This window comes from Excalfactoria chinensis, chromosome 7, assembly GCF_039878825.1.
Source record: "Excalfactoria chinensis isolate bCotChi1 chromosome 7, bCotChi1.hap2, whole genome shotgun sequence".
Classification (NCBI taxonomy): domain Eukaryota; kingdom Metazoa; phylum Chordata; class Aves; order Galliformes; family Phasianidae; genus Excalfactoria; species Excalfactoria chinensis.
Window position 1 is genome coordinate 9377629 of NC_092831.1, and position 25749 is coordinate 9403377.

Here is a 25749-nt window from a genome sequence, read left to right on the forward strand (position 1 = left end):
CTGGCACCTGAGGGATGTGGGACATGAAGGATAATCCTTGGCTATGGAGGCCTGTGGGCTTTCTGTGCGCTTTCTGCCCATCTCCTGTCATGGAAAACAAATGCATTAAGGCAGAACTCTGGCTGAGTATCGTTTGTAGGAGTGGCTGTGTGAGAGTTAAGCTTGCTTGCAGAGGATGTTTGTTAAGGTTCCTCCTGGAAGTTAGGCATTCCCTGTTTAAGATCCGTTGGTGTGCAGGATCAGAGCACTTGTGGGCTTTTTGAGTTATGGCTTTTTAGTGCTGCCAGCAGCTTGGTTTTGTTCCTCTCCTGTGATACACCTGTGCTGGAATTCTATCCCAGCAAAGCCAGTAACAAAAGTTTTTAACATTCATAATAAACATGTACAACTTCAGACCTTTTTGGAAGCACAGGCGAGTGGAATCATCATTGTCAACCAAGAAACAATGTTTGAATCTTCTTGATTTGTTAACTTTTTACAAAGGCCATCTGAATGTTCTAAGAAATACAACTCGTTTAACAGGAAAATTTCATCCATTTCTTTCTCTCTTCTTTTTCCGGCCAAAACTGTGATTGATGAAGATTTAATTCTTTTATTTTTCTTTTTTAACTGGCTCAAATCACAGAAGAGCAAGAAAAGGAAATTAGCTTCTTTCCTCCCAGCTTGTGTCTGCTGTGAGTTTGCAGTAGTGGAAATTGGGTCTGTTTGGATTCTAATGCTCTTACCTTTTGTTTATTACCTTTTTGCACAGAAGAAAATAGAACATGAAAATATAAAAAAAGAGCGATTTTTAGAGCCATAAAAGCTAAGCAGGAGGGGTTCAAAGTAGTGCCTGAAACTACTTCAGACGGCATCTCTTTGTACCACATTAAAATGCAAGTTGGTGTTGTTGCATAAAGTCTCCCACCACTTTGGTGAGGTAAGTAAATATTATGATCCTATTTAACATATGCCTCAAGCCACATAAAAAGCCAAACTGAGACTTGGCATACTTGGATGTAAATCATTAAAATTGCATCTCCTTAAATGAAGGCTGAATTCAGTCCAAAGAGGGAATGTTAGGACTGGAATTAGACTTGATCCTCAGCCCCGCCTCCTGTATGCCAAACTGTGATTTAGTAACATAACAGCGTGTAGAAATCTAGATGAACGACTTTGATGGTGTTTCAGATTTTCACTGCCATAATCGTTTCCCTGTTTTACATCAAAGCTCTTTCGTTCTGCTCGTTTAGTTGTGCTCAGAATTGTGTAGTTGGTGATGACCATTCCTGGCTTACACCTGGAGCTGTGGTGTTCTGTGGGGCTGGCATCACAAAACAGAGTTGGAAAACCTGCTCAGTTTCAAGCTCTATCCGTATGACGAGCGGTGTAGAATTTCCAGAGATGTGTACGGAGGGTCTTGGACTTGTGCACAGATTGGTAGTGAAGTTTTTGAAGCATGAAGCAGGGCTGTTGTGGCAGGCTCAGAAAGTGGCTTTGTCTGGAAACAGTCTAATTTCCAGATTATTACAGTAGACTTGTCCATGTGTCTCTGGTCTGGGCACTGTGTCTGCAGTGCATCTAAATGTGGCAGCTCAGATCTGTCAGCAGAGAGTGGGCCCTCCTCTGAAACACCACCCTGACAAAAGCCTCTCAGAGGTGCAGATGTCAGTCAAGGCACTGATTTTATAACTTAATTTTCTTGATTCGATATTTCAAGTCTGATTCTATGAGTTTGGTCCATTCTGCTGGAGGAGATGCAGTCATAAATCACCACAGCCTCCCATCTGAGGAAGGTCAAAAGCATCTTCTGCCTTTTGTCCACCTGCGCAAGAAGGAAAGCGGGAGGTAAGGATTGTCTAGGGACGCTCTTTCAAAGCATAATGTGGAGTCTCAGAAGTTAGTTGCTTTGGTTGTGCTTTTGGATTTGCCCTGGCAGACCTGTCCAGTTAGAAAGGGCTTGGAGCAGGGCTGTGCTTCAGGACCCATCAGAACAGTTTGTGGTTGTGTCTAGAGTTCCTATGTTGATGTACTGCAGTTGGGAACTGTGCTCAGTGACGAAGCAGTGCCATGTCATCTGCGTGGGGTCACAAGTCACTCTTCTGATAGGGTATGTGCGTGTTGTGTGCCTAGATAGCAGGGTAATTTCAAACCAGTAGAAGGGCACAGCAAGCGGTTGTGATTCATAGGGCTGATGGGTCCTTCTGAGGCTGCACTGTGAAGGTGGGGTGGTGCTAGGTCACCCTTACGTGTTGATGTACTGCTGGGATGTGGTGGGGCTGTCAGGAACTCACTGCTGAACACTTGAGCCAGAAGAGAGCTCTGCATGGTGCCAAGCTCCCCAGCTAAATAACGTGGAGGGTAGAAGAAGGAGAAAACAAACAACAACAATAAATCAGGACCTCGTGCTGCTGTGTGAGTGCCTCTGTGCCCTTCTGCAGGGCACTGTGCCTGGGAGCAAACCACAAGCAGAGAGCCTATGGGGGGTCAGTATGTGACACAGAGCTGGCATCGCTTCTGTCATAGCCTCCATTGGCAATGTCCCTGCAGCAACTGGGCTGATTTACTGGGGAAGAGTCTATGTTAAATAAAAGTTTCATAAGGAATAATTTACCCCCAGCTGTGTGCAATAGTGCTGCTGTAATTTCGTCACCTACACCGTGCCGGTGGGAAGGCTCAGTCTCTGGTTAATCCCTTGGGTGCAGCCCACGTAGCCCCATTGCTGCAGCCCCAAGCGAGGCACAGACCCTTGGCCCTGGGGGGCAGTGCAGGCAGTACATGCGGTTATAGCTATGGGGAGCTCATCACCCATCCCTGCATAGCCTGAGCCTGTTGCCTCCTCTTTGATGCTCTCTGCAAAACCAACTCTGTGGCTCGTGAGGTGCAGCAGGCAGCCGAGGGCACAGGCACGGCACTGGAGCTGCATCTGCTCAGGCTTTGCTCCCTTGCTGGGCCCCACGGACTCAGAGCGGCTGTGGCTGTGGACACGCAGCAGTGGGCCCCACGTTGACATCAGAAATGCAAAAGCAGTGCTGGGGGACCTAAAGGGGAGTGAGGGAAGGGCCCGTAATGTGATTTCAGAGAGCCCTCTGGCAGCGCGGCCGTGGGAGGCTGCCATGTACAATAAGGAAATGATTCGTCTGGGTCTGGGAACAACTCAGTGTGTAAAGCTCTCCTCTCTGACCTCTTCCCCAAGCCCCCAGCGCGGTGCTGCTGGAGGTTGTCGGTGAGAACGCTGAGCAGGCGAATGCTTTGCATGTGCTCGGAGCAGAGGTCAGGCTGCACTCCCACCGCAGGGCAGGAGCTGCGTGGAGCTCCCTTTCACCTTTGCCCCATGGATTTTGCTCTGCTTGGAGACATACTGACCAGGTGGAGCTTTTCCTGCCCAGCTGCCCCTCTCTGGGTCTGCCTGTGGAGGCTGCTATTCAGGCAGAGAAATGGGTGTGAGCTGCCTTGAGCTCACTCTGTACATGAGTTGGATCATGTTTGCTTCCCAGGTGTTCTGGAAGTTCCTTCTGTCCTGCACTGTGCGCCTCAGACTCACTCAAACGATTACAAATCTGCTGCTGTGGGGGTTGAGCAGTGCTGCAGGCTGCTGGGCTCTCCCAGCAGCACTGTGTGTGTTTCCATTCAGTGTTCTCTGTGTGCAGAGGGGAAGAGGAGAAGGCAGCAGCCAAGTGAGCTCAGTGAGTTTGTGAATGCTGACTTTTAACATAGCAGACACCTATATGTCCTTCTCTGCCTCCTAATATTCTCCCTGTCTGCCTGTTTTCTGCAGGCAGGTTGAGATGGGCAGGGATGGCTGGGCAGTCCATGGGGACTGCAGGTCTCTCTCTGCTGCTGCTGTCACATGGGGATGGAGCAGCTGTGCAGTTCCCTTCCATGGCTGTGCAGCTGTCCTGCAGCCAACCCTGAGCCTTTCCTTTGCATTAGCAGAATGTTGAGGTGGCCAACATTCCTGACCCTACAAGTTCTGGGCTGCATAAACTCTCCATGTGGCTGAAGGCCATTGAATACATACCGCATCTCTTGGGGAGCTGGAAGAGGAACCAAGAGTAATTCATAGAGGAGAGAAGAGACAATCTGTACAGCAGCAGCCTTTCTGCTTGCCAGATGATGTTGGACTGGGCATGCAGGAGGTTTTCAGGGTAAGAAGTTAATGATGGCCTTACCAGTCCTTCTCAGCTCATTTCCCCTATGGCAGTCTTATACTCACTGCTTTCCTGGTAATGCAACTAGCTTAGCATGGGGTTGCTCTTAGACTAAAGTACAGCTAAAAACCTGCTGGTGGGCACTGTAGGCTTGATGATGTCATGGTGCAAGAACAGGACCAACATTAGCCCTCAGCAAGGCTGATTCTCAGCAGCGAAGGATGTGTCAAAAGTTCAGACCAGCTCTTGGATTTGCAAATTCACCTCTGACTGTGCTGCTTTCCAGGTCCTTCAGTGATATCAGCACAGACCATAAGCACAATAGCTCCTTTCCCTGTTATTAGGTGATATTTATTAGCAGACATCTCATTTTCTGTACTGTTCCTGGTGGGGACATTTTGGCCAGGAGCGGTTTCCAATCTGGCAAGCACAACGAGTGTATTATAGGAAGGGAGAGAAGTCAAGATCCATTCGGAAATGTTTTTATTCTCCTTCTTTTGCTGGTTTGAGAATAACTCCCAAGCAGGATATCTCAGCCAGGATCTGAATTGTCCCAAGATGCCTGCTCATATGTATCAGCCAGTAACAAGTTCACTCTGCGGTTCTTTTTCTTTTCTGATTTTGGTGGGAATGTGGGGAAGAACAAGCAGAGCTGAGGGTTCCTACCTGGGCTGAGAATCCACTGGGCTGACTCTGGCCAGGACCTTCTGCTCTGGGGGTGCATATGCAATGACTTTCGGGAACATCTCATCCTACCTCCTCATTTCCAGAAACCAGTTCTGACATGTGCGGTGTTTCTGTCACAAGTTTTGCTTCTTAGCAGCTACAGCTGGCTATCACAATACTGGATATTTTTGTTACCTATTTAAATGCATAACTTCATGTGTTCTCATCCCTGTAATTTCTGACATGAGTGCCTTGCAGCCTCTTGAAACCAGTACAGGCTTTAAAATGGGGGCTGTGGAGAAAATGTGTGGCTAGCTCAGTCCTATTTTCCTTGCTCTGCTGTTGACTTCTGCTGTATAGAACAAGTCACGTAACCTTTCTGAGTCTTGGTTCTTTTTTGTATAATGAGGACAAATATTAATTTGTCTCCTAGTGACAGAGGGATGTTGTGCTCACTGGCAAAGTGCTCTGGTAATCACAGGTGCTCTGTTGGTGCCGTGTATTGTTATCCTGCTGTCTGGATGATCAGCATTCCTCATGTCTGGCTACTCAGCACTCAGGCTGTGGGTACAGCTGAATAGGAGATGGCTGAGAAATGGGAGGTTGTGTCACTGATGCTGGATGTGGCACCCAGCTCATTTAACACCTTACATTTCATCTGTAGTCCCTATCTGATACTTCCCTTCGGCATTTTGTCTTCTTTCCCAGTCCCTATCTCCTATGCTGGAAAATTGAGTTTGGCCCTTCTAAATCATCAAGTAAAAGGGAGCAGAGCACAGGCTCCCTATGATGCAACAGCATAAAGAAAATATTCCCACAAGCCTTTCCTTCCTCTTTGTATTTATTTTTTTTTAATATGCATTTTCAGATCACTTGTGTAGAACATGTTTGCTGTGCTGCAGACACCTGTTGGTGTGTTTGTGTTGAGAAACCCAGGTCTTTGCCACAAGGACAGCTGTGCAACCACAAAGGAAATGCTTTATTTTCCTCCTTCTAAGAGCCGTATAGAAGGTAATCTTCACAGCAGCGCCTGGGACTGGGGTCCTGCACAGATGGGAGAGCTGCCATGCAGTCACTTGTCAGAGGTGGCTGGAAGAAATTAGAAGCAGAACCTGTGCTGGGGATTGCTGTGTCAGTGCCTCCAGGGGTGTTTCTTGGGAAGTCTTCAGCAGGGTGTTGCCGCTGCCCCTGTGCATGCACAGTGCTCATCCTCTGCCGCATGCAGTGGGAATTGCTGCGGGCCACATACAGCTAACAGACTGCATATGGTGAGAGCAGGACTGAGGCATGGCTTTGAGAGAGGCGTGGATTTGTTATGATGCATGGTATGCACTATTATACGTGACACAGAAGATACGGTTTGTGAAATGCCCCTTTATGTTCAGTAAAAAATCAATTACTTTTATTCAGGATTCCTGCTTGAAAAGCTGTCTATTTGCAAGCAAACAGCATATAAGTAAATAGCTCTAACGCAGTCAGCAAGCCATTTTTCTTCACACTCAAGTATTTATATGAGGCTTTGTACAAGGTGAAAACCCTCATGGATTATTTTGAGAGCTGATTAGTCATGGTGTCTCCATGATGTCCTCAATGGGCCCCCCGGTGCTTCTCAATGGGATGAACTCTGCCCCTGGCCAGCATGTCATGCTCCCACTCAGCACCACTGACCTCTCTGCTGCTCTGCCTTGGGGTTACAGGTGTATTTTGAGTGTGGCAGTGCTGCCATTGAGAAAGTGTCCTTCCTCTGGTCACTGCATTGCTGCAGTGTGCTGCTCTGAGCTGGCTGTGCAGCAGTGGTCTCAAGCTGATGGTTTGAAGGTGAGAAAGTGAATCTGCTGCCTGCTGTATTGCTTGCGTTTTGTTCTTGAGGGTGTGTGAACATTCATAGAATCATACAATCATTAAGGTTGGAAAAGACCACTAAGACCACCCAGTCCAGCCATTGCCCCTATGCCCAGTAACCATGTCCTGCAGTTCCACATCCACACACCTCACAAACACCTCCAGGGACTTTGGGATATGCTGCTTGGTATGGAATCCATCCAGAGGATGCATGCCCTGAACGAATGACATGTGGGTTATTACTTTCTAAGCACAAATGAGACAAAGCACAAAGATGAAGCTGTGATGTAGAGTATGAACACCAGCAACTTTGGATGCTTGTTTTTCACAGCTCAAGCCGGTATCTGCAGAACATAAAGGGCGAGCTGTTCTAGCAGTAGCCTGATTAGGTGCTATGAACACTAATGATCCAAAAAGCTCAGTTTTACCTTAGGTGAGAATCGTATCCAATGTTTTCATGCCTGTTAACTTTGCAGACAGCAGGTTTCCTACAGGAGACAGAGATCCAGGCAACTATGTGAAAAGTTAAAATGCACGTAGTGTCTGACTGGAGCTGTGGTCTGCAGTGGAAGTTAGACAAGGTGAGGCTATAAAGGCGGGTAATTGTGCACAGGAGATGGTTGTGATTGCTTGTGAATGTGGAGCTATTGTCAGGAAGGCAGAGGATAAAGCAAAGCCCATTTGAGAGCTCTCATCTCAAACTTGTGGCTAAGTGAAGGCAAGGAATGACTGGAGAATGCTGTTGTCATCCCCTCATTTTCACCTCTGGGATTTGTAGAAACTTGGAATTTTGTGCTGCCTTTGGCACGGCTTTGCTGCCCTTTGCCAGATTTCATTAATCAACAGCCAGGGGTTATGTGAAGGGTATGGTGTCTACCAGATGGGAATTCAAGGGCCAAAGGGAGAGGTTTCTGTAACGTTTGCTTAAAGGCACTTGGAAGATTTTAATGTTGGCTCCTGAAATGTAATTGCCATCCTTCAGTGCCGTTAGAGCTTCAAGTAGTAACAGTGATCCACAGGTCTGGCTTGCTGCGGCAGGCAAATTCTGCAGCAACTCAGCTCTCAATTTTGGTCTGGCTTTTAGCACTCTGGAATTTGATGCCATCACCTTATCAAAGTGAAAACGCCTCCAGTTAGATCTTGCTTTAAACAGATGCTTTACAAACTCAAATAAGTACAATTTGCAGGCAGAACTATGAGAGAAATTTACTCACTGAAAGCATCTGGATTCACCAAATTTCAGAGACCTGGCTGACCTGGCAGAGTTTACTTCTGCTTCCCACAGCCCCCTAAGCAAAGTGTCCCTTCTGAGAGATTCCCCTTTGCTGCTGCCCCAGGGCTCTGCCTGCCTGCTCCTACCCTGCTTCAGTGTCTCTTGGGCATCGCTGGTGCTGCACCTCACACACAGCTGTGTGTGCACAAAAAGCTGTAATTATGGCACATTAAATGAAGCAGTATGTAGAGTGTGGGTAAGCACTGGGATATTTTTAGCCTTGTTGGCCTTGTCATGGCCCTCGCTGTATTTCTCTGGGAAACTTGCTGAGTAGCATCATTTAGCTTGTCCCACATAACTCTGGGCTCTTGGAAAGACCGAGTTTCCTGCCAGGCTTGAGAGCTCTGGGACTGCTGCTTTCCCATTGGGAACGTGCCCGTTTTAGCATATAAGATCTCATGCCTTATTAATTTTGATGAGTATTTGGGGTGGAAATGCAATCTCAGGACTAGGCATTGTGTCGTATGGGGGGTGGGAGGAAATGCAATGATTGTGAGTTGGAGTGGTTTGTGCAGGGGGGGCAGGAGGTCCTTCTGTGAGTTTTGTGCTTGTCGAGGGGGACAGCAGGAGGTTTGGAGGAGCAGTGCAAGGCCAGGTGGGATTACAGGGGAAGACAGGGTTATGGAGGTGAACCCAGAAGGGCAGGGATGTCACACCTGCATCCCATGGCAGCATCAGCATTGCTGCTTCCAAACCAACTTGACTGGGGTGAAAAATGACAGCTGATGAAGCTGTGGCCTAAGGCATAGCTGTCAGGGTCTCTGTTTCACTGCAGGATCAACAGAGGGGATGAGAATTTCCAGCTCATGCACAAAGCCCTCCATCAGGGCAGTGAGGAGGAAGGCTGCAAGCAGAGCTTGCTCATCCAAGATCTGCAGCTTTACAAAGATAAGAAAGTTAGGAGAGACTGTATAAAATCACCATGTTCTATTGTATCACCTAAGAAATGGAATAATTAACTAATATCACAACTCAGAGACAGGGAGAAGCACTTTTAGTAGCTGAGAAAACAGACACAAAGTTGAAAGTGTCCATGCAGAAGTATAAAATGGCCAGGAGCAGGACTGGGAGCAAGACACTTCTTCCATGTCACAGCACAGGGGAGGGTAGAATTCTTGAATGCAGAATAGAATTCTTGAATGCAGAATTCTTCCACCTCTGGGCAATGTGTTAAGAGGAGTTCCTGGAGTCATTTGTTTTCTACTGGCATTGTTCTCGCTTAGAATAAGAAGACCTTTACATATTTTAATCTAATTGATCACTTTTAAAACTGCTGAAGCTGACCTGTGAATTTAAGAGGGAGTTTTTCGAAGAAAAAACTGCTGGTCCCAGACTTAACGAAGACTTAGATTAATCACAGTCTTCTGTGCAATAGGAGGCATTTGAGAATCCATCAAGTTCATGGGAAAGTGATCTTGGAAGAGCAACAAATAAATGCAGTGACCTTTTGACTCCACTAGCCCTGGAGCTGTGGTAAGTTTGCAGTCAGGCCCTCGGTTCCAGACAGGAATTTTCATTGCTGCAGTGAAGTAAATCACTGTGTAGAGGAGGCCTCACCGGCTCTGTCTGCACAGAGACATTTTCAGAGCTCCAATTCCCTGTGGGTGCCCCCTCCAGAAGTGACAGTGTGAATGGGAGCCGGATGATAGATCTGCTCAGGAAGCTTGAAATACCAGCATCTTAAACTGCATTAGTTAGTGCCGTACCTACCAGAAATGCCAGACCTATCACTGCTGCCACAGTTCGGGATGGGTTTGTCCCTGAGGCAGTCAGTGATGGGACACAGAGTATGGTGCTGCCATGGTAGGGTGGTGGCACAGGCAGGCATAAGAGGGTTGCCATTCCTACATACATCTCTTTAGCACTTGAGAGAAGCTGAATTAATGATGGGAAGTCAAATAGCTTTTAGGAAAACCATTGTTTTTCATGAGTATTAATTTAACGATCCTTAGAAACAAATGCTTTTTAAGCCTTATGTTAGGGGAGGGGAGCAATGAAATTGGCTGGTTTGGTTCTTTTGGCTTTGATTTTTTGTAGACTTAGACAGAGCTGTGTCTACTGTAGTTTGGACACTTGTGTCTCAAGTTTTATTTACAGTTAAGTTGCAGTCATTGAACCAAGTGTCATATTGCGAGGCTGGTTGTCAGACCTTGTGAGATCAGGCCTTGAAAGGTCTGAATTGCCTTACAGAGCTGAGAAACTGGAGAAGTGGATGAAGGTTCTTTCTATTCTGACTTATGTATTTTGTAGGGACGGAGGCTAACCATGTGTGATTCTAATAGTCAGTCTTCTGTCTTTAGTTCCGAATGAGCAATGGGAGAAGTTAAGCCTGGTTTCCTACAGATTCATGTCTTGAGGTTGGCTATGAACCCTCATGAATGCAGTTAGATGTTATTTATAAGGTTATTGCTCATGTGGTTTAGCATGAGTTCACATTTTAGCCTTTCTTGGAGCTGCTGGATCTCTTTCCTGTCCAATATCTGTGTTAAGGATGTTAGAAAGATCTCATTTATCCCTGAAGCTGCCACCTTTCCCTTGTTTGAATTAAAGCTGGTCCTCAAGTTCCCTGATTATTAGAAGGAAGAGGCAGACAGACCATAGGTTATGTCTCATTTCCTTAGGAACCAGGAGCAGCAGTTGGTTTTGTGTAACTATAGGAACTAAGCTTTGACAAAATGACTAGATAGTATGAGGCTTGGGATACAATCAAGAGTTGAAAATGATGGTTTCTCCTGATCGGTCATTATGTGCAAAGAAATAAAGAGTCTGAATACCACTGAGGCTGCTTGAAGAGATGATATGGACAGGCTGGATGTTGTTTTGTTCTGCTTGATTGCCTTCCTCACCGGTTGAGCTCAGCGTGGTGTGTCTGCAGCATCACGTGGGAAGAGCAAGAGAGGTTTGTACTCCTTGCAGTCATTACAGGTTGTCCGTGGAGAATACAGCTAATACAGCTGTTCTCAGCATCATTGCTCCTGCTGGGGGGTCTTCTGCACCAGTGAGCTCCCTGCAGTCACTCACTGGTATGGCTGTAAGAGCTGAAGCCTATAGGGGATGCTCTGCCTGTGGCTTTGCAGTCTGTGTGGGCTCTGCCCTTATCCTCAGCAAGAGACAAAGCACATCATCAGGCTTAGATCCTCTAAGATGAGACCTTTTCCTCTAATGGTGGCAAAATCAGACCTGCTAAAAGCAGAGTCTTGCCCTCATCATGCCTAAAAGGCTGTTATGGAGCAGCACACGGGGCTCAGCTGTGGAGCGGTAGAAAAGTCTGGAAGGAGATTGCTGCTGCTGCTCTTCCTTTTGCAGAAGCAGAGCTGCAGGTGCAACGAAGGCTCTGCTGTGCTGGCTGCCACAGCATCCCCTCCTTCCTCAGCACATCTGCATGATTTGAACCTGTGAAGTGCCCAAGAAGCAACAGCTTTAAACTCACTTCTCTGCAATACTTTGTTTCTCTCTTCATTCTTCTCCCATCTGCTCTTTTCTTGTGTTCCTGTTCCTTTTGTGACGATAAAGGTCCCCCATATTCATCCTGTGGATTCTCTTTCCCTTCAGACATGCATTAAAAAATAGAAATGGCATTCAGTGTAAATCAGAGTAAGATTCGGCCGTCTCCCCCCCCCCCCCCCCCCCCCCCTTTTCATGCTCCAGGCATTGATATAACGCAGGAGAAGGCAGTGATTCTTATTTAATTGTCATTCTTAAAGACAGATGCCTTCGGCATGTGTGAAATGGGAAGGAGTGGTCAGCCTGGCAATGTGCGAATGACTAATCCTGGACTCAGAGCCGATCACTCAGTGCTCAAACAAAGCCAGGAACGTGCCCCCCACTTCCCCCTGCTTTCCCCCTCTGTGTGCACTGATTCACGGGCTCACCAAGCGCGCAGCAGCTGCGGAGCAGCCCGGTTCCAGGAACGCTGACGACAACAGCGATGCTGCTCCACCACCAGCTGGGAGATGTTCCCCTCCCCGGCCGGAGCTATCACTCAACACGCGGAGCAGAGAGATCTCTCGGCTGAGAGCTGTGCCAGGGACTTTCTTGTACGGTATGGAGCAGAGCTGGCCCTGCACAAGGGCCCGGTGCTCGCTGTTCTGAGCAGCATATAGGACCTCTCTTGGGCAGAGCTGAAGGGACTGGGGCTGCCTGAGCCACGTGCTGTTCTTTCTGATAGGCAAAGGTTCCTTCATCCATTTGTTTGCTTGTTTTTTGTTTGTTTGTTTGTATTCTCTTTTAAAAACTCCTTCAATTCCAGTTGCTGGGAAAACATTTCACTTCCCTAAGATTGCATCATGGATTTGAGCCTGATTTGTGGAGGCTTTGAGACCAGACAGCTTTATTAGTGACAGTGGGTTCCTTTTCAGATAAATTCTCCTTTTCAGAAAAACATCTTTCCTAAAGAGTTTCACAGCTGATTATGGGCACAAATAACTCAACAGAAAAAGTTAGCAATGCTCGGTGCTTGGCAAGCCCTGAATTATGATCCCGTTAATGCTGCAGCACTGCGTGCTTCCAGCTGTGTTGCAGTGGCACGCAGACCCCAGCAGCTGTTGCAGAGCTCATCAAATAGCTGTTGAGCATCATCCCTGATTTGTCATAAACCCAAAGGTTCCTCTGGGGAAGGAATGTTATCACCTGCCACAGCCCAACTATGCAACAGCAGTGCTCCAGAACTGTCATTCTCACCAGGGCACTGTGTGTTTGGGTCCCTTTCCCTTCTTACTTTATTATTTAGCAGCCTAGTACTTAAAGGGAACCCTCCCAACCCAAGCCATTCTAGGCTGTGGGTTGGACAGAAGCTGTGTTCTGTGTAGGACTGTAATGTTTGCTTTTATTCTGATTAGAAACTTCAAAGCTGGAAAGGAAATTCTGAGGGGAAAAAAACATTGTTTGGGGTTCACAGAAAGCCTTTGCCTCAAAAAGTGTTTATTTTCAGATGCCTAATATGGAAAAAGCTGAAAGAACACCTTATTTCAGAATATTTAATGCCTCTTGAAGTTTTCCATGTCTGGTTTTGCCATTGTCTGAACTGTTCCTATTTCCTTCCTTTCTTCCCTTTCAAGACACAAATTCAGCAGAACCGAGAGGACTTCCCAACCTGTTTTTTTGGCTCAGGGAAAAGAACTGCCAGAGGGGTGTCTGGCCACTTCAGTCCTGGTGCTGCTGAAAGCCCTCTCAAGGTGCTCACGTGTTCCCAGTGTCACCACAATTGGGCTGCAATGTCCCGGTGTCTGTGCTCTATAAATACCCTGGGAAGATAGAGAGCACAGAAAGCAAACAGAGCACTTCAGTGGTGAGGACTTTTCTATCGGCCTGCCAGGTTTGTGCAAGTTGTCGCTGTGACTGTTTGTCACAAGCAGGCTGCAAACAATTGCTTTCAGCTGCTTGAGATAAAACGGACAGAGGTGGAGGCTTTGTGTTGGCTCCAAGCAGTGGGAAGCTTTTGGGCCAGAAGTGTTCTTTCTGCTGCCAGCCCCCAGGAGACTTTTTGGCCTGGAGGCTCATGCGTAACAGCTTATATATCAGCCCAATAAAAGGCGCAGGGGATCCACCTTGTCTTGCTATCAGTCTGTCATTGAAAGTGTTGCTGCAGCTGATAGTGGTTCATATTTGATTTGTACCTATGAACCATCCGGCCAGGAGAGCTGTCTGTCTCAGTGCTGTCCCTTGCCTCTTGTTACATAGGTTTGTATCAACGTGGGCTGTACTGTAGTGCTACTCAATTTAAATATTGAAAACAAATGTTCTACTCCTCTGCCTTGGGGCTAGGAGTGATTATTTCAGCCTTTTCAGCGTATATGAATCTGCATCTGTTAGAGGTCTCTCTCGTATAACGAGCCTGGCATACGAACTTCGTTTGCAAATTAATCTTAAGAAATGCTAAAATTGGCACCTAGTTCCACAAGCACCTATAGCGGTAGTATGTGTGTCCAACGGTATAGATACCGCATCGCTGCGGAATGGCAGTGCTTTAAACTCAGCCACTTGGGTCAACGTCCTTCTGTCTCCTCATTGTTTACATCTCCATGTTTCAGTGTCACCAGGATACGTTATTACGGCCCTGGGATGCAAGCAGCCCATTGCTGAGGGTTTTTTTTTTAGTCACTTGGCAACGTTATCTAAAGCAAAGCAGACTCTTGAAAATTGGGACATGCTGCAATACAGTATGGGGACAACGAAAAGTATTTGTGGTACAAAACATTTCTCACACTCTTGAAATCTCTGTTATATCAATCTTAATCAGAAGAGGAGTGGCTGAAACATAGAAATATTTTCTTTCGCTCTTTAATGTTTCTGATCAAATGGGTATTTTCTAAAACACCCTTGGAAATGGCGTGAGAATTTGACACAATAACCTGAAAGAGGTTTATAGTGCTGTTTGTAAATAGGTGTTTAGGGAGATATAAAATTGTAGATCGTTGGCCTGATAAGCCACAGTATCATTTTCAGAGCTATTTAGGTGGGTTGGCTGAATGTCTGTTCAGAATCACTACAGCAGGAAAAATTTGCAAGAGAACTGTATCGATTTGAGGTACATGCAGAATAGATGGGCTGCCAGATTGATCTGTATTCTGAGCCAGCAGGATTTGCCCTGTATGTAGTTCTGGCGTGAGGTGGTGTGAAGCTGTAGGGTGTAGCTGTTGGGTTCAGCTCCCCTTTGCTGGGTACCAAAGGGGTACATAGAATGGACCCCACCAAGTGCCCTCATTCCTAGCCCTGGGTTTCTCCAAAGCGTGGCTCAGATGACAGACTGCATCTCTAGTAGGTGGAGAAGGCAAGGGGAAAACAGGAAAGTTCAGGACACCTTGCTGGAAGTTGCAAAAACATGACAGGAATTTCCCCAAATTGATATTCAATATGGTGATGAGCCATTTATGATGAAGTGCCTCAGCGTATCCAGATCATTTTGAACATTTTGTTTCTTCTAGCCAGTGTCAAGATCCTTCTGTATCCTGCAGTCTGGAGCTCATTAAGTGCATGACGCATGGGAAAGTGTGTTTGCTTCTTAACACTGTAATAGTGGGGAAAATGAGCTCTTAACCCCATTTTGTGTTGGACTGCTCTGCATCCCCAATTCAATCCATTTTGCATACGTGCGCATGGATGTTTGTACACACACCTGGTTGTGTCTAGGTGTGGATAGGAAAGCCAGGCTGTGTTCAGAAGCCTCCCTTTGTCAGCACTGCCTGAAGGTAAAAGAAGAACATTCGCAAAGCGCAGCGCTCCCTCCGGCTGTCAGGCCTGAGAGATGGAAGTGCCCCGTGCTGCCAATGTTACAAACGGTATTGCTCCAGAGGGAGGTATTGAAGGATGCAGTGCACTGAGGAGTAGGTTGTTGTCTGCTTCAAAGTGAGGAATGAATCAATAATTTGTTAGCCTGTTAGCTGATGGCTTGTCCAAGTGCCAGCTCTGGTGCCCTCCAGGAGGAGCTGCCAAAGTGACCGAGGGAGCAGAGCAGAGCGAATCCCGAAAGTCATTTTCTTCAAACACATACGTGGAAACCTTCAGAGCCTCTCGGTAAGGACAAATCATTGCAGGCTTAATTCTTGTCTGAGCAAAATTCCTTCTGAAGGTGGTAGGCTTTATGCTGGAGTCTTGTATCTCAGTGGGGTTAGGGTGGGCTCTTGTATCTCAGTGGGGGCAGATGGGGGGTCTCAGGACAAGGTGAGAGCTGGGGAGCTGCCTTCTGCTGTCCTCCAGCTGCCTGCCCCTATCTACTGTTATACCAGACCCCATAAGAAGCCCTTGTCCCTGCTTTACGAATGATGATATGCCAGTAGCGTCTTCAATAGAGATTTCTCCTGTCTGTCGTTTTTTCCTCCCTGTTCTTCCTTGCAAGTCCAAACGTATCTCCCTCGTAATGCACTCAGCCTTTATTACCCTAAGATCATGCCTCTTTATTAACCTTCAAATAAGGCTCCACCAGCTGCAGGAAGACTGTTCTGCAGGGCATATGGTGTAAGTCACCGCGGGTGTCACACGGCTGTTCAGAATCCTGGTTTTCATTTGCTTTGAGGCCTTTTTCTTTTTGCTAAAGAGATGGAAATGTTTTCTGCTTTCTGCTGAGTGACTTATAAACAGCCCGTGTAAATTTGGCTCTAGAAATTACAACCAGAAAAATATATAGACTGTTGCCTTCTTTTTATGGATCCCAGTTCACTATACAGGGGAGATTCCATTATAAACTTTCATTAAAAATAAAGGAGGAACACTAAAAATTCTCCTGCAGATCCAGGGAAAGTAAAACTCCATCAAGCCAGCTAACACTGAGCCATCTTAGCTTTATTCCCTGCTGTTTATCTGAGGCACATTTCTTACAGTCAGTAGATTTCCACCTCTGGCAGTTTATACCTCCAGGAGTTTAAGAGCCTTTGACTAATTAAGACCAGAGAGATTTTCACCCCACTGCCACAGCCCCACTGATGGGATCCTGCCCGAGTGCTTTGCTCTCAGGGGGCCTATGAGGACAAAATTAAAAATAACTGACTAACTAATTAAATAAGCATCTGGTACATAAGCATACCTCTGTTTAGATGCTCAGTTCATCTCTAGAGACATACATAGAAGTTTGGTTAGAAAAAGCCTAAGCTAAAAGCTGCCTCAGAGGGCACATGTATGGCAGCCAGGTGGGTTCTGGCCGTATTATCAGCTATTGGTAAAGTAATCGTGGAAGAAATCTGTGTGGTTTAACTTTGTGGGTGCATAAGTGTGTGTGTGTGTGTGTGTGTGTAAGCATGTGAGCACACATGCAGAAAGGCCTGTGAGCAATGCTGGTGCTCAAACAGATCAGACAAGTTTTATTGCTTCTGCCCATCAGTGCTGCTTTGAAATATGGGAGCTGATCCTCAGCAACGTAGCTCAGACATGGCTTCCCAAATGGCTTTCAGACCCTGGTTCCCACACTCATTTGCTTCCTTGATTCACTTCAAAATCTACTCACTTCAGCATGTATTGCTTTTGCTTAACCAGAGGCACTGAAAAATGCATCGTTACTCTGGGGTTTTCTGTGACACAATGTGGTTTGGGGTCTGGATCCAGGGAAAAAGAAAAAGGGAAAGACTAAAGCAAGGAAGTGGCTGTATCAAAATTACATGTGAAAAATAAGAAGCTGTGTGCATATGGAATAGTAGATCCAAGTTAAACAAATACACCAATGAAGTTCTCTTTGTGTGATGCCTTTGAGAAGAGCAAAGTCAGGCCCAGTGGGTGAAATACAACTAGAGGATTTACAGATTTGTAACTGTGTTTTTGGTAAGATCCCTCCTGTAGTGTTGTGTACCAACATCCTGCTGTCAAATTCAGAAGGTGGTCTCTGAAGGGAGATAACCACATTAAGAGACAGACGAGAAAGGATGGATTTAGCCACCTTCCTTAAAGACATGTTTAATGGCAGGATGATCATCATAGGGTCATTAAGTGCCAGGGAAAGGAGATGGCACATTGTGCGAGTAGTAACACAGAGAACAACAAATACAATTTAATAAAGGGCAAACTCCAGCTGGAAATGAGGCTAAACTGTCAGACAGTTAAGGGCAGGCAGAAAGGGAAGTCATTTGCTTAATGAGGTAGTTCTGACAAAATAGATAGAAATACTTCAGTTTCCAAACCCAGCAAGTGTGGCCTTGCATCTTCCCTGCACAATATGGTGGTTTTTACCGGCAGTGCTCTGTCAGCCTCGGCTGTCGTAACCATTAGCTGCATTAATAATCCGTGCTGGAACGAAGACACTACAATAGCATCATTACATGTGGAGGATCCTTCTTTCATCCCTCAGAGTGAAGAAGGAAGTTAATTGTTCTGTGGCTTCACAACAAGAAACAAGATGTCGTGTACTGTGGCTGTTCCAGAGGAGATTTAAAGGCTGCAGGGGATGTACAGGGGGATTTCCCTATGGTGTGGGACTTGGGCACCTCACTGTTCTGTCACAGAGACAGCTGGGCTCCCCCACGGCATCTCCTCAGAAGCCAGCGCTGTGTTCCACCCCAGCTGTTACCTTGGAGCAGAGCTGGCCTGAAGGCTGTTGGTGGTGCAGTGGTTGATCTTAATTAACCACCTCCGGGGCTCTCTTCTACAAATGTGCTCGTGCTCTCCTGCCTGCAACAGCACTTCATTAGAAGCACAGCTGCAAACAGCCCTGTGTCTGCGCTGCTGCAAAGGCTTTATCGAAAACCTGGCTTCAAGCTCAGAAAAGTGGACCAACCATATTGCCATATTGAACTTAGGGAGCCATGCTGGTGCCTCAATCAGTGGGTCTAACATGCTGGAGAAAAGCAAATAACAGAAATATTAATCTCTTTGTGCCACAAATATGCAGCTAATGTTCCTTGCTATATTTTAAATACGCTGACAGGCACGGTGCAGCTAATTAATGAGGTTTCCTAGGGATCCCAATTAACAGCTAATGGTAGTCAACCACAACATTGGAAAATAAAGAGAAATATGGAGATCTTGTGTGTGGAAATGGCTTGTGTTGTCCAGCGTAGTTAATGATTGCTTGAGTAACAGAATTCTCATAAGGATTTGTGCTTCTCAAAAATAAATGCAGTTTCTCCAGGATATCACTTGATAGTGATCAGGAAGTGAACGTAAAACTGTGATCTCATGTTAATTTGGAAAGTTAATATACTAATCTGATTGGCAGAGCTTGCTAGGGACCTCACTGTGCACACCGAAAAGGGAGAAAAATCTTGGGGCGTGGGTGTGCCAATAGCAATGGAAGTGCAGAAAACAGTCGATTCTATTCCATAAATCATCAGAGATGAAAATGGGTGGTGTCCCAAAGAGAAATTAAGTGGTGTTGCTCTTTCTGAGGAAAATAGGTCAGCCTACATACAAGCATTGGTTGTTACATGCTACGGTAGGTATATGTTGGAGAGCTGGCTGGAAAATTGATCTATTCCTGTCAAAATGTTGCCTTTAAAGAAGTCTCTCCTTATACCTGAGGTTTTCTTGGGGAAGAGAAAAAAGGAAATTACTCATTTCCCACTCCCAGCAGCTTTCAGATGGAAGCCTGGTTTCTAGTTAGCTTTTTTATCCCAGCATAAACACATGAATTCTTGGTGGTACCTTTCATCTGGGTTCTGTAAGACTAATATTAGAGGCTGTGGTTACGTTGGGCAGTGTGGAGATTTAAACTCCAGGCTTTTAGGTTGGGACATCAGGTTACTCCTTAGGTTTCAGATGCTGGGTTGGCTTTCTCTAGAAGAGCTCGTTTTTATCCCTGTGTGAAATGGGAGAAGCTTCGTGGGATGGGAAAAATTCCCTGTGCTAAGCTTTGAGCTTGTTTCCAGTATCTTGACTCCTTTAACTGGGTGTCAGTGGCCTTTTTTGGTTAGATACCACAGGCTAATTCCCATCTCTGCTCTGGGACTGTAGCTGAGCTGAGCAGTTCATCACTGAGGGAAAATAAGTCTTTCTTTATAACTGTTTCTCTTCATTTTATCTCAGCTTGTCAGAGCCTGGCAGATTCTCCATCCTTTATGCCACTCCTCAGCAGCTCACTTTGCAGAGCGGTCATTAGCCCTGCATATGGGGTGGCCTGGGGGGATTCGTTGCTTCCCTAAAGTTCCCTTCACTATTTCATGGTTTTTCTTTGAATTTTATATTCTTTTAGGCTGAAAAAAGCCAGATTCTGCTCTGAATCTGGTCTTTACTTGGTTTATTCTTGATGCTTGTAATCCCTACTGGACTGGGCTGACCCACAGTGGTATTGTAACAGCGCCCAATGTTTCTGTTCTGAAAAACATTTATAGCGTTGGCATTTGTATCTCATTTTGTTAAGTTTACTTGTACTGTTTAAAACAGTTTGGGGAGATTTACAATTGCTTGTTTTGTAATACAGCCACAAAGAATTAAGGGAAGGCTTTAGAAGTAATCTCTCTTCTCCTCTAGCCAAAGAAGCGCTGTCATGTTGTCATCTATCAAGTGACGTAGGGTCAGAGTTTGTCTTCTCTCTTGATGCACTTGATAGGCATATGTAAGAGCCGCATCTCAGTTGTTCACGGAGGAATTTGGCACTTTGATTTTTAAATGTGGTGCCAAACATGCAGAGAGAACAGCGTAGCTTATCTGCAGTGCACCTACGGGAGCGATATTTGCAGGAAAAATGACTGAGAAGACTTAGAAATCAATTGCAATTAGAACTCTAACTGGCCTGATACTGGAGACGGATAACTGCTAGCTTTTGATATTTGCTAGCTAGGCAGAAACTCAGAAAATTGCATTTTCTGAGGGCAGAGATATGGAGGAAAGATGGCTTTATGTTTAAGTCTTTATGCTGGGACTCACAAATCGACTTCCTTTCCTGGCTGCCTCGCAGGATGCCTCTGTAGTCTTGGGGATGATTACAAACTTTTTACCATATGTTTATGCTGCGTCTGGTGATCTGAAGCCTCATTTTAGTTGGCGTTCATGAAATTCGAGCCTACCAAATAATATTTACTCATTAGTCTCCTCCAAAAAGTAAACAAACCTTCTTTGGAAAAACTAAACTGAGTCACGTTTACACTGAACAGGGATTGTGTGTCTGAGTCAGTGATGGATGACAAGTGAGGCCTTCGGAGATGATGACTATATCAGACTGGATGCTCAGCTCAGGCTTGGGATCATTTAGGTTGCTTTGAAAAATGCTGGGGGAGGGAGAAGGGGGGAGATGCTGACCATGAAGGGCTGTTTTCTCAAGTTGTTAGTCCCATAACTCAGGGGAGCGGAAGGACCTGACAGAAGTAGTGAGAGCCTTCCTCAAAGAGGACTCTATAACATCAGGCAAATTCAGGCACATTTCTTTATTAATGAAGGAAAAAACAACAACAACTTTTTCTTCCTTTTTTTTTAGATAAATCATCCAGAAACGAGCTTATGAGCAAAATAGAAGGAAGAAGGCCAAGGAGGCATGCCAGAGAAGGAAGCCTGCGGAGTCCAAGGGGTTCAGAGAAGGCTGCAGTGGGACTGCCTCTGAGAGGGAGCATTTACATCCTGACAGGTTTACCTTCTGGGACTCTGAGCTTGGATTGCTGCTGGAATATTTGTCCTGGACCTGGCCTCTGTGCTGGTGAGTTAGAGATGGAGTGACACACATCTCTGGTGCTGAAATGTGATGTTTTCAGGTTGCTCACTGTGAGGAGTTTTGATCTCTGATCATTCTGTTTCTCCTGCTCCAGCGAGGACAGGATGTGTCAAGCAGATAAAGCACAAATCTGGGAGCTGGAAGTCTTGGCCTGTTTCTAAGGCTGCCACAGCCTATTTGTGGATTTTGATGAGGCAAAGAAGTGCAGATGTTAGAAGAAGGGTTTTCCAAATGGCTCAGGGCTCTCTTATCTGTGCCACTGTGGGACTTGATGAGTCCCACTCTCTCTCTTGACTTTGCTGGGAATTGAGATCTTGTATTTCAGCAGGTGGAGAAGGTAGGTGTCTGCAGTCATTTGGATATAAACTATGAGTGCCTGCTGCAGTGCAGGGAGATGATGCAACTTTTGCAGATGCTGTTTAGTGGGAAGGAAAGGGAAGTATACTGTATCTAGCAAGGTGAGTCAAATTCAGGCCCTGGTTATAGCAGTTCAAACTGGAAATAATGCTGGTGGTGTGTTTAACCAGAATTCATTTTACACCAATTCCTATGCATGGCAATCACTCTGTATAGGTGTGTGTGATTGCAGTATGGGCAAGGGAATGGTGAATGGAACTCAATTAGTCTGGTCCCAGAACATATCCCACAGTAAATAATAGCATTGCAAGGGGTTAGCTTTGCAATATGACTTTTCCACTGCAGCATCACAAGAATGTTCCATTTACAGTTTGTGCTCCATTTGTGCTGTCTGCATCTAGGAAAAGTGCCCACTTAGCAGAATTTGGAGCTTCTGTTTGGAACAAAGCAAAGGGTTTTTTAGTTTCTTTGTGGAAAATGATTTAGTTTTCTTTTTTTTCATCATTACAATGTATTTATTATTTTATTTTAGCAGAAGAATAAATTTTTCCTCTATGGTTTTGTAGAAACATAGACCCAGAAAAGAACCTTCCAGAATAATCAATCTGGTCCTTTTATAGTGATTAATTTCCCTTTGGGCAAAGGTATATGGGTCCACACAAAGACATTCCAGGGGAAATGGCAGCACTGGTTCTGCAAGCAGCTCCCTGCCCAAGTCCTCTGACAAAGAAGAGGCATGGAGGAGGCGACAGAAGTGTGTCCTTTTCAGATTTCTCTTGCAGTAGCCAGATACAGAAGAAGTGATGAACTAAAGCTCCCTGTGAGTCTTTGACTCATCCAATCACCCCAGTTAATCAGTGTTAAAGAGAAGTGTGCTTCTTGGTGAGACCACCCAGGGCACTCTGTCTGGCTCCACAACTTAGGTTGCTCTGTCTCACTGTTGCAGCATGCACATGGTGCAGAGATTATGCCCTGTCCTCAAGTGCCCGCCACACTTACACAATGTAGTCAAACCAAAGGCAGGGTGAGTGTCAACTATGAAAGGAAATAATTCTTAAGCAGCTGTAGGTTTAGTGGAAGCCTGTTAGGATCAAATTTTCACCTTTAGTATAAATCCAGTGAAGGAAAAATTGTATGTAGGAGCACACTTGTTGAAAGTACAGTGTGAATCTAGGAAAGCTGTTTGAAACTAAGGGGAAATAGTTTCTAACTAAAGGAGGAGATATTTAGACTGAATGGATATAAGAAAATAGTTTCTTGCTATAAGGGAGGTGATGCTCTGGGGCAAGTTGCCCTGAGAGGTGGTGGATGCCCTGTTCTTGGGGACATCCAAGGTCAGGCTGGATGGGGTTATGAGCACATCAAGCTGTAGGTGTCTCTGTTAGTTGCAGGGGAGTTGGACCAAATGGTCTTTAAAGATCCCTTCCAGCTTAAACAGTCCTAAAATCCATCAGGAAAATGGCAAACAATGGGCAGTAGCTCCTAGAAGGGAGCAACCCATAGGTTGAAATCTTCCCCCCACTGAGCTGTGCTGGTGACTTGCTGTAAATCCTTCCCAATTTCTCACCTTCTCTGGAGGTGTGACTTTGCTGTTGTGAAGCAGGAGCAAAGATTCCTTTCAGCTGTTCCACCAGAGCAAGGTCTGAGCCGGGCTACTGAGCACAGGTGCTGGCTGCAGGGAGCAGCAGTGCTGGGGTTGCTCTGGCAAGCATTTTGTATTAGGGAAGAATGGATCCTTGAAGTATTTGATCAACAATCTGGGTTTGTATGCCTCTATTTCTGCATTAAGCACACTGAATGATTTAGGGATTTTCTGTGCCTTCCTCCCTTTTGTTTATCTCATGTTCTCATCAACAAGAGCTTTGTTTTAGGTCACGATAAGGCTTTTTAACTATAATTTTAATACGGCCATAAGAAAATCTTTAATTTTCCTTTTAAATAGTAGTCCATTCTCGCTTTCTTGAGCTATCTTGACATTTTTTTAAAAGGGAAGCAATAATGAATTTCCATATGGGCTATACCTTGTAAAAAGATTATCTCCATTTATTCCTTTTATAAAGTTTTCAGGAGGGAAGGCGCTGTCCCAATACACAGAAGCAATTTTTCTTTTCAATGGATCCTGTGACTCAAATCTAAACCTTTGCTCTCCAAGGAACACTTTTCAAATGTTTACTTACTGCTTGATTCCTGATAGGCAGTCTGGAAAAAAATCAGATGAGGTGTTGCTCCCGAAAGTTATACTGCTTTATATTGTTTGAAAGGCAGAGATTGAGCTGATTTGTCTAGCAGCTTGCCTTTTCTCAGCTGGGGGAAAGAGTTCCTTTGTAGCTCAGGCTTTTATCAACAGTCCAGTAAAAGTGTTTTATATACGTACATAAAAAAAAATACAACATTTATATAAAGCCTTTCATCTCAAGGGCTCCAGAGTAGTTGACAAATTGGTCAAATAATTTGTCTTTTCTCAGAAGTTATCTCTTGCTCCAGCACAGAAGCGGAGGCATTTCTATGCTGTGTGAAACCATTCTTGTTAGCAATAACTCATTAAAGTCACCATCAGAGCTGTAATGCACGGATTACAAAATTTTAAACTAAGAACTTTAGAAACTTTTTTTTCCTAATCATGTAAGAGGATTTATTAAACACGAAGCTGCTTTCTTGGTACAGTGAGGCCACGGGGGGCCCTGGAGCACGAGGTGTGCTGAGGGGAGCCTTGTTATGAGTAACTGGGGAAAAAAAGATCAGTAAACAACAGTGAAGACAAAAGCAGAGTCTTGGAGCCATCCGCTTTGGATGGGTGCTTGGTGACAAATTCCTGTCCTGCAGCACAGCTGGAACAGATTGTTGTGTGTGGGTGAAAACACACCCAGGAGGGATGGAGATGCTCTGCTGCTTGTCCAAGCCCAGCAGATTGCTTTTCACCTTGCTGGTGACCCCAGGACCGCTGTTTCCATCTGAGCCTTATGTATGAGCAGCATTTGCCTCTTCTGAAAGGGAACTGCACTGGCACATCCTGCCTGTGTGCTCTGTGCATGCTGTAGCATCCTCTTGGCTGCTGAACCTTCTTGTGCAAGGTGCTTCCTACCTCACGAGCAAACACACTGCAGGGTGACAGAGGGTTTTGTGATGGGACCCATAGCGTAAGTGTGTTAATGGAGTCAAGTGCTCTTTATTGGCCCCGGGGTGTTTCACTGCGCCCTTGGCGTGCTCGTGCTTCCTGTATGAAACTTGGCTGGAGGAATTGGAGCTGCAAGACATCATCCTGAATTCCAGCTGGGATGTGTAACTTGGCTACACGGCACTCTCCCCTCTATGCCCCTCTCAGCCACTTCCCATGTTAAATAGTTTCTCAGGACTCAAAGGGAAGGGGGGAGATAATCTCCAGGCCAATCACTCTGATAAGTAGGAAAAATGTGTAAATAAATGAGCTACGATTAATAGTATGGCACTGTCTCTTGACTCACTCCTCTGGAAGTTGTGGCTTGCTGGGATGGCAGTCCTCGTCCTGCTGTCGGGAGCTGAGATGCAGAGAGTGAGCGCTGAGGGTGGGATTTGTTTAACACATATTTTCATATTGGAGGGGAAAAAAAAGTGTGATTTATTTTCTTTTGCTGCAGCCTGCTCACAGTTTTCAGTTTACATTAATAGCTGTGGGAAGAGCAACTCTTAATGCCATATACTTTGGCTATTAACGCTGTGTCTGGTTTGACAGTACATCCCTCTTAAATTTTTTTTATTCCCTTGTGATCATAAAATATGTATCAGCCTTCCTTTGTGATCTCCTTCAGTGTGTCCAGCTAGCTAACGTGCATCTCTTTCCCTTTAGGATTTGATTTTTCTAACGCCATATACTTAGCAAGAAGAAACGAACTGACTTCTTCAATTCTGTTTTATTTTTAATCAGAAGCTTGTTTGAATTCATATTTGATGGAGTTGTTTCTCCAGGAGCCCCTTAGCAGCTTCCTCCCCGAAATGTTTGCTTCATTGATATTTTAATTGCTGCAATAATCAGCATTCTGAATAAGAGGTCTTTCCCCTAGCTCAGTAAATCCATGCAGGCTGGGTAAAGCATGTCTGTGATTTATGTGCAGATAAACAGCTTTGGATCCCATCCAATCACTTCATCAGTTTTAATTCGGCTGCCTAATCAGTAGCAAACAGGAGGGCTGGTTTTTGTTGGGTTGGTTTTCTTTTTTTGCTTTGTTTTGCTCTATGCGGGGTGGGGGTGCTAACGGGGAGCTTGGCGCCTTCCCCAGAACGGCACCGATCCTCCCCGTTTCTCATCATGTCAGTGTCAAAGTCAGCACTAACTTTCTGAAGGAGTGGATGAGAAGGGACGGGATGCCAAGACCTGCCTTTAGGCTTTCGCTGGTATCTAAGGAACCGCACAGATATGCGGTCTGAAAAACAAGCCTGTACTTATC

General features: G+C 45.5%; 1 protein-coding gene across 4 annotated transcripts in view; it reads left to right on the forward strand.

Annotated features, from left to right (window-relative positions):
• SEMA5B (semaphorin 5B) overlaps nucleotides 1-25749 on the forward strand; it is a 247269-nt gene that overhangs the window by 45598 nt on the left and 175922 nt on the right. For all 4 annotated transcript variants that reach the window (XR_011904333.1, XM_072341968.1, XM_072341964.1 and 1 more), the window contains exon 2: nucleotides 20741-20956. The gene's annotated coding sequence lies outside the window, so the exon portion shown is untranslated. The remainder of the gene's footprint in view (nucleotides 1-20740; nucleotides 20957-25749) is intronic.